This window comes from Nicotiana tabacum, chromosome 5 (genome assembly GCF_000715075.1).
Source record: "Nicotiana tabacum cultivar K326 chromosome 5, ASM71507v2, whole genome shotgun sequence".
Taxonomy (NCBI): Eukaryota; Viridiplantae; Streptophyta; class Magnoliopsida; order Solanales; family Solanaceae; genus Nicotiana; species Nicotiana tabacum.
In genome coordinates this window covers 49,400,479-49,410,067 of record NC_134084.1, presented here as the reverse complement: position 1 = coordinate 49,410,067, position 9,589 = coordinate 49,400,479, and the positions used below count along the sequence as shown (strand labels likewise).

The following is a 9,589-nucleotide window of genomic DNA, read 5'->3' as shown; positions in this document are numbered from 1 at the left end:
TTAAGCCCGTGACAAGTGGTATACATATATATAAGGGCCAATAAGAGATGAGTTGGCACCTCTCCAAAGCCAAGATGCACATTTATCTTTTTCTCATTTTTTTTGCCATTCTTTCCCTTTTTTTCCTTCCCTTTTTCCTTATTTTTAAAATCGTTGATGTTCATGTGTTAGAACTCCAAATGTTGCATCTTTAGCTGAAAGCTACCTCTTTAATTCCTAATAACTACACCTTAAATGTCTCTTCGAACGGACTTTACAAAGAGTCCAAACATTTCCTCTTTATCCAAACGTTTTCTCTTTAATTCCTAAATAACTACAAATGAAATGCCTTTTAATAGGCTTTACAAAGCATTCATCGTTCAAAGTTCACTTTTCAGTATTATTTATCCACTAATGAAGTTGCCCGCGCATACAAGACATCAATATTAAATTTATAAAATGATATTTTCGACTTCTTGTTGTTGTTACTATTCTATTATCGTATTTTATCTTGTGCAGAGGTTCTATTCGGAAACAGCCTCCCTACTCCATGGTAGGGATAAGGTCTGCATTACACACTACCCTCCCTAGACCCCACTTGTGAAATTATACTGGGTTGTTGTTGTTGTTGATATTTTTGACTTCTTGTGAAAAGAAGAAATGAAAAAGTTTCATGTAACCTTGACCAATCTATAACTAATTTGAATTATTTATTTCTTTTTCACTTTGAGTTATAAGTTTGACTTTAATATACATTCCATCCAATATAATTTGAACTATTTAGCTAATTTTTTTTTTGTTTTTGTTTTGAAGGCTACTTTGCTATTTGAAACAAATCTACTCGTATTTCTTCCACAACTACCTTAAAGATGAATTTTCTGGCCAAGATATAATATTTTTCATATTGATAAAATGCCTAGTTTTATTTTTCAAAATAATAGGAAGCTGGATTTTTCTCTTTGATCGATCAGATCAATTGGATTATCAATTTCATTTTCAAGGGAAAAAAGTTCTCTAAAACTTTGAAAAATAATTAATAATATAGCTGCTGGTCTTAGGTCTATATAGAACTACACTAAATAACAAAAAAATCAAAATCAATAAGATATTGACAACAACTAAACTAATGACAATATTTGACATGTAAAATATTTTTATGAATATAAAATAACTGAAGAAACTTATGATAATTAAAGTAATTTTATGAGATAAAATTCAGATATGACCTACTGCCTTTGGGATTGTTTATATGAAGAATCAATCTAAATAAACATTCACCCAATCGCTTAAACTTAAAATAGCCCGTGGATGTATAATTTGTAAATAATCCATGTATAATCATCATCCGCAAAAAGAAAAAGACGAAAGAGAACAAAAAAAATGTAAAAGAGAAAGGAAAAAACAAATAAATCCCACAAATTAGACATTAGCAAAAAAGACGAAAAAGTGAGAAATTGAGAATACAAGAGATTAAAAAATGTTAAGGTATTCAATAATCTATATAATAGTAGAGAAAACATCAAATATCAAATACTGCTCAAATTATAAAACAAAACGTATGCAACATTGAGTACCAATACAATAGTATTAAAAATAAAAAAGAGGAGTAAAAGATCCCTATATCAGTGGTGGAAAATGACAAAAATAAGTTAGCCACAATAACAAAGAAATCAATAATAGAGATTGAATGACAAAAAAGTGAGAATGCAAGAGATTCTAGGAAGAAGGAATTCTGAAAGCTACAAGTTTAAAGTGGAAAATCAAAAGGCAGAAGAGGTAATAACAAATGTATGGAAAATCAACATCATGGCACACAATCGTATCAAACTCAATATCATGGCGCACAGCCGTATCAAACTCAATACCATGGCGCACAACCGTATCAAACTCAATATCATGGCGCACAGCTGTATCAAACTCAATATCATGGCGCACAGCCATATCAAACTATAAAACTCAACCTATGGCGCACAGTCGTATCACACTATCAAACAACTTATAAAATAATATTTGTTTTTTTCATAAAATAATATATTTGCAGCTAGTCTAAGACCACCGATTCTATCAAGCGCACGCTTGTCCCAACACATAAACCGGGCAAAGAAAACATATTTTTAAAACGGGTTTTAGAAAAGCAAGAATCAAAGCTTAAAGTCTCACTTACCTTGCTAACAGAAAGTTCCGCAAACCTTGCAACATCTAGAATACCAATCAAACGGGCCTCAATGACTTCAATCTATGTAAAATATAAATGAATAATTTCAATTATACTAGTCAGGTCGAATTCTATTCTTTCCTTAATGTCAGGCTTAGAATTACATCTTAATATTCTACACCTCAACTCATGAATATATAAAAAAAATCATGATATTAAAGTACAATTTGGTACTCAATATATGACCTGCTAACCAGTTGACTAATCCTTCAGTTATACACATTCAAAAACTAGTTCAACATAAAATTATCTCTAAACATAATATGACAGAGTGTTCTTTTTGCAAATATACGTGGACATATTTTGAAGTGTGAAGTTCAAATCTTATTTACATAAGTATAACTAATCAAACATTGTAGCAAATATCTGAAACGTATTTCCTATGCAAGGTTCCAAAAAAAAATTAACTTTAAAAATGTAACTCTCGAAAAATTTTGTCTATTATTAAAGAGCAAGTTTATTGTTATAATTTATTTTTATTCTCGAGGTGTGACCAGTATAATCATGTCTGACATAATCCCTTTACTCTCACACTTAATTCTTGTCACCATTATACAAAGAACTAATAAGAATATCTCTCTTAAATTAATACAAGAAATATAGCTATAGGGATTAGAATTGATACCTTGCCATTACTATTGAGTTGCAAGAATATTTCGCTCTCCCTAGCTTTCAAGTTCTCGCCACCAAATAATTAGGAAAATCCCTAATGCCGTTAGCCCTATATATTTTGTTGCCTCTACATAATAGCCAAAACAAGAATATTTTAATGCCCTAATGCCCTCTAGATCGTTGGCGGCAATTGAGATGGGTTGACCCAGTTAGTTACTTTTATTATCTAAGGCCCATGACTATTTAACTATCATATATAATGTAAATTGGCTCACTAGAAAAAAACTAGTATACTATCTTATAAATCAGGGTAAATTCTCTTCCACTAACTTAGTATTTAATCCAATAACAGGGAAATTCGCATTTTTTTTATCTTCCTCTAAAAAAATCTTTTTCATTTTCGGGTTATTACATTCTCTCCCACTTAAATAAAATGTTCGTCATCGAACGAGTTAGAAAATGTATCTGACATCTCAGATAATTGTAGGTACTTTATGCGCATGTATACCTCAGACTCCCACATAGCTTCCTTTATGTGTTTGTTGCGACATAACATATTCACTTAAGCAACCTTCTTCGAGCTCAATTATCACATTCGCTTATCAACAATAACTATGGGACGTTGTTCGTTATTCAAAATTTTCATCTAGTTCCCTTCCTTAGACTAAATTTTATATGACTTTCGTCACAAACACATAAAACACAAGATGTATAACTGAAAGTCCTGAGGGCAAGGCAAGTCTATATGCCACTAACCCAATCTCATTCATAATCTCATAACTCCTTTATGGTAGAGTATATCCAAGCGTCATAATCATAGTCCTACAGTGGAAAACATCCACAAATTTTATATACGGCAATGTTAAAACACATAACACTCGTACATAATATTCTTGCGTACGGTAGTTATGGAACACATCCAGACATCCTTATGTAGATATTACATGCCACATTACCCTTGTCACATATACAATATGGGCGTCTCATAATATTGCACTATATTTCAAGCATATCGCTACATAGGCTATTATGTTATATAATCAATCCAGAATGAGTTAAGCATGCGATATCGTTGAGCCAATCGTGATCACCTAAACTATAATCACCATGTAGACCAACTACTGAGTCTACGACGATCTATTTTCGCTTTCTTCCAGAGAAATATGTTTGCGATAATTTACCGAGTCTCTAACACTCACATTTAGTATATTAACAGTTCATACACTAAAGAAAAATATCTATGATATCATATATCACCCTCTACTGTCATTAGCTCTCTTTCTCAAATCCCAATGCATATAACTAGACCTTGAAGGTAATTAATGTTTCAAGTGATATATCTCATCGAGTATGAGTCTCCCTACGTCAACCACCACGAGTGTACACATATTGCATTCTTTAGCCATAATATTCTCTCTTTATTCACTATCAAGTATAACTCGTCTCTAAGAGCTGATCACTATCTCCAATAAGGTTAAGACTCTCGTACCGGTGAATTTTGCTTGTTTGAAACAAAGAAAATTGCAATATGGCACAAGCTATTGCCTTAGTAGGCGTCACACCATCAACCTGCCAACCTTTTTACTAGACATCACAAGGCTCAACATACAATAATACAAAAATTATAATTCACAGTTTTAACCTTGCTATTTAATCGGATTTATCTCGATGCCTATAGAAACCTCCTCCACAAATATGCATGCTTCTATCAGCCATAAAAATATTCTCATAGGTCAATAGTGAACATGATTAACAAGAATGTTAAGAAACAGTTTCAATATTTAGTTCATCTAGTCCATGATAATTACTAACCAAAACAGGTCTATGTATATGTTTCTAAAATATATACACTTTTTATCTTCTAGTCATGATGTACCAATCACAAGTCTAGCTTAGAATAGAAGGTAATACCTTATAACTGAGGGCACAAATCATCTAACTTATAAAATATACTTGCATGTCATGACACTTTAAGTCTTCTATCTATTATCGATAATTATATGCTTAGATCCACTATTCTTCTCGAAGTACATAACTTAAGAGCAGCAAAGTGATATACTTGGTCTGATGACTTCTTAATTATAAAGTCTTATATTTTGCTCTTTTAGTTCCTTTAACTCTATAGAGCTTTTCTATAATATCAAAAAAATACATATATAAATTAGGCTTCTTGTGCTATATCCATACCCAAGTCTATCTCCACTTCATGTGGTAAACTCGATAGGTTCTCTGAAAATACATTTGGAACTTAATTAACTGTTAAGACTATCCTAATAGTTAGGTATTCAACACTGCTGCCCTGAGGTATAGTTAGATGCAACACATAACCTTCATCTCTCAACTCATTCATAATTTTTTATTTTTTTGAAGGATAATATTTAATCATCATTTATAACTTCATATGCAACTCTTTTAGAATGATTAACATGACTTGTCATTACTCAATTACTTTACCTTATAGAAAGGTACAAATGCCTTTATTCTCCTCCGACTTGTTTCTACCTTTGGGGTTATAACATTGCTGAATTTTCATCCCAGCATTTAGCTTTTAAAATCCATCACAATTCCAATTTATTACCTTTAAACCATGCTTACTCTTCATTCATGTTCGGTTAGTGTTGGCTCACTCTTTTTATTGCTAGTTACTTCTTTTCGTTTCCCCTTCTTAAGAGCTATTCCCGTAGTTGTCATTGTATTATTTTATAATTACCTTTTTTTTATTCCATACAACCTCGTATATGTTGCCAAATTGAGCATGGGAATTGCACATATATGAGTATGAACTCCCTGAAACAAGGGAAAAAAATTTCTTATGAAACTAACTCAAAAATCCTTATTCTTTCTTAACCATGGTATCATCTCATCAACAAATACTTTTTTTTTCAAAGTCCAAGTGGTACAAAGTACAACGCTTATCAAGACAATTGTTTAAACTGAACAATATGTTTAGTAATATTCGTGCTACTTCATTTCAAGTACTCAAACTCGTTGACAATCTTAGTACTCCATGTCTTACCCCTTTATAACATCTATTACGTCGTGGAAACTCATGGACCCTGGGTCCCTAATATCCCGCACATCTATTCCACAATGCATAACAAATCAAGCAAATAGTGTGAGGCCCTACAATCCCATGCGTCTTACTCGAATTTTAATTGACGAAGTATGCCAAGATTTACTGAGTCTCATACTCAATAACTTACTATCTTGGTGTATTAGATCTCATGCCTAAGGTTTTCTTTCTCTCACTCAATAATCCAAACTTAATCACAAACTCCTACTATATATATACTTGTTATAGCTCATGAAATCCTATTAATACGCTCACGCTCAACGCCGCATTCACATTTATAACATCATTATTGCGTTATTCACTAATAATAGTAAATCGCTTCAAAGCGCTTTCCTTAAATTTGTCTTTAACCACCACACCCAATAGCCTAGACATGGCTAAGCTATATTACTTATTACTTCTTCTTTCTTTTTCTTTTTCTTTTTTTTGCTCAACTCTTTTCCTCTCCTTATTAGGCTCATAATGAAAATTTATAACCACAAACTCAAATCCTGACAAGTTGCTCATAGGAAATAAACATATGCTTAGGTTACTTAACCGTCCACCCAAATTTTTATGAACTGTCTAATCAGAACTAGAACCAATGCATAATACATTACATGTAATCAAGGCCACTCTAACCTGAACATATATTATTTAAAACTTCCAAGTCAATTATCTCATACAGCAGCGGAGGATACGCGTGTCCTATCCATCTGCGAAAGGGACATTCCAAGTTTAAACTCGATTTAACTTAACGCACGAATAAGAACTGAAAGAAGGGAAAACATCCTAGATGTTTAGCAGCCTCAAGGTCATAAGTATGGACGTCGACATACTCATGAACAAGACTCTACCAAACACTGCTCCATGACACGGGATAAAAAGCCTAAGCTCGTATACCAACTTGATCACGTCCCAAATTACTCACTAGACGTGACTAGCACCCAGCTAACACCACCTGCTAGGCGAACCATACTTTCATACCTTAACCATTAATTTGCAATATTTAGTTAATTATGAGTATCCAAATAATTTGATAATTAATTATGAACAATTGGTATCTCAAATTATTAAATTAAAACTCTAGCAAAAATTCTACACTAGACCATGGAGCATCTAAGAGAATTACATAAGACATCATATGGAAAAATGATAAAGACTCTTTTGGCAACCTCCACGAACAATGCGACGGCTCACCTCAATAACTGAATCAACTCCAGCAAACTCGTCAGCTATTAGCTCCGTCTTCACCAATGGTATCTGCATAGACATGCAGATAAGGAGTGAGTTATATGTAAATAATAACCCAGTAAGATCCTCGACCCGCCACTTTAAATACCTCTGGAACAAGTGTTGGAAAATACAAACATACCACAACACGAATGATATAGTAACTACGATAATTATATAATAACTCAATATATGTGTATCAACAGAGTTATTAAGAATTAACCAATAAGGATACCCACTAAGGACTTATCATAATTGCAGTGAAAGAAATATACCAACACATTACGAGTCCACAACGATACCACAATGTCTCAAATATGTAACAGAGCATACACAATGTTCGGGTGATGTACAAAGGCATACACAATGCCCCAACATCATGGCGCACAGCCGTATCAAACCCGACATCATAGCGCACAGCCGTATCAAACGCAACATCATGGCGCACAGCTGTATCAAACTCAACATCATGGCGCACAGCCGTATCAAACTCAACATCATGGCGCACATCCGTATCAAACTCAATATCATTGCGCACAGCCGTATCAAACTCAATATCATGGTACACATCCATATCAAACTATAAAACTCAACCTATGGCGCACAGTCGTATCACACTATCAAACAACTTATAAAATAATATTTGTTTTTTCTATAAAATAATATATTTGCGGCTAGTCTAAGACCACCAATTCTGCCAAGCGCACACTTGTCCCAATACATAGACCGGGCAGAGAAAACATATTTTTAAAATGGGTTTTAGAAAAGCAAGATTCAAAGCTTAAAGTCTCACTTACCTCGCTAACAGGAAGTTCCGCAAATCTTGCAACGTCTAGAATACCAGTCAAACGGGCCTCAATGACTTCAATCTATGTAAAATATAAATGAATAATTTCAATTATACTAGTCAGGTCGAATTCTATTCTTTCCTTAATGTCAGGCTTACAATTACATCTTAATATTCTACACTTTTAACTCATGAATATATTAAAAAAATCATGATATTAAAGTACAATTCGGTACTCAATATATGACCTGCTAACCAGTTGACTAATCCTTCAGTTATACACATTCAAACACTAGTTCAACATAAAATTATCTCTAAACATAATATGACAGAGTGTTCTTTTTGCAAATATACGTGGACATATTTTGAAATGTGAAGTTCAAATCTTATTTACATAAGTATAACTAATCAAACATTGTAGCAAATATCTGATACGTATTTCCTATGCAAAGTTCCAAAAAAAAATTAACTTTAAAAATGTAACTCTCGAAAAGTTTTGTCTATTATTAAAGATCAAGTTTATTGTTATAATTTATTTTTATTCTCGAGGTGTGACCAGTATAATCATGTCTGACATAATCCCTTTACTCTCACACTTAATTCTTGTCACCATTATACAAAGAACTAATAAGAATATCTCTCTTAAATTAATACAAGAAATATAGCTATAGGGATTAGAATTGATACCTTGCCATTACTGTTGAGTTGCAAGAATATTTCGCTCTCCTTAGCTTTCAAGTTCTCGCCACCAAATAGTTAGGAAAATCCCTAATGTCGTTAGCCCTATATATTTTGTTGCCTCTACATAATAGCCAAAACAAGAATATTTTAATGCCCTAATGCCCTCTAGATCGTTGGCGGCAATTGAGATGGGTTGACCCAGTTAGTTACTTTTATTATCTAAGGCCCATGACTATTTAACTATCATATATAATGTAAATTGGCTCACTAGAAAAAAACTAGTATACTATCTTATAAATCAGGGTAAATTCTCTTCCACTAACTTAGTATTTAATCCAATAACAGGGAAATTCGCATTTTTTTTATCTTCCTCTAAAAAAATCTTTTTCATGGGCATCTTCTTCCACTAACTTAGTATTTAATCCAATAACTACAAACTATATAATTCTCTAATTTCATAACTAATGAATATGTTATAATATATTTTTCGGGTTATTATAGGAATGCTCAAAACAACGTTAAAACATTAAATCATCATCGGATTCAAGCCTAAAAATTCCAAAACTTCCAAATTCTGCTTTCGGTCAAAAGGTCCATCAAACCTCGTCTGAATGACCTGAAATTTTGCACACACGTACCAAATGACACAATGGACCTACTTCAATTTCCGGAATTCCATTCCGACCCCTATGTCAAATGTTCGCTACCAACCGAAAAATGCCAAAATTCCATTTTCGCCAATTCAAGCCTAAATCTATCACAGATCTCCAAAATACATCCAATCATGCTCCTAAGTCCCAAATTACCTCAAAAAGCTATCCGAACTATAAAAACCAAGTTCTGAGATCGTTTACTCACAAGTCAACTTCAGGTTGACTTTTCCAACTAAAAGGCCAACTTAAGAGACTAAGTATTTTATTTCTTTACAAAACCACTACGAACCCAAACCAACTAACCCGATACCAAATAATACAGCCGAAAAATACATAAAGAAGCAGAAATAGGAAAAATGGAGCAGTAACTCATGAAA

At 32.9% G+C, this 9,589-nt stretch overlaps 1 long non-coding RNA gene across 3 annotated transcripts; it reads right to left on the bottom strand.

Moving 5' to 3' along the window:
- Nucleotides 1-1,514: 1,514 nt before the first annotated feature.
- On the bottom strand, nt 1,515-8,896 carry LOC107797176 (uncharacterized). Of its 3 annotated transcripts, none has more exons than XR_001650627.2 (4): nt 8,566-8,896; nt 7,889-7,960; nt 7,059-7,121; nt 1,515-2,215 (listed from the first exon to the last, which is right to left on the bottom strand). It is a non-coding gene; the product is annotated as an uncharacterized LOC107797176 (long non-coding RNA). The 3 variants fall into 3 exon arrangements; XR_012709511.1 differs by lacking the exon at nt 1,515-2,215 and adding an exon at nt 3,196-6,574; XR_001650626.2 differs by lacking the exon at nt 1,515-2,215 and having other exon boundaries at nt 6,583-7,121; nt 8,566-8,891.
- Between the last annotated feature and the right edge of the window lie 693 nt (nt 8,897-9,589).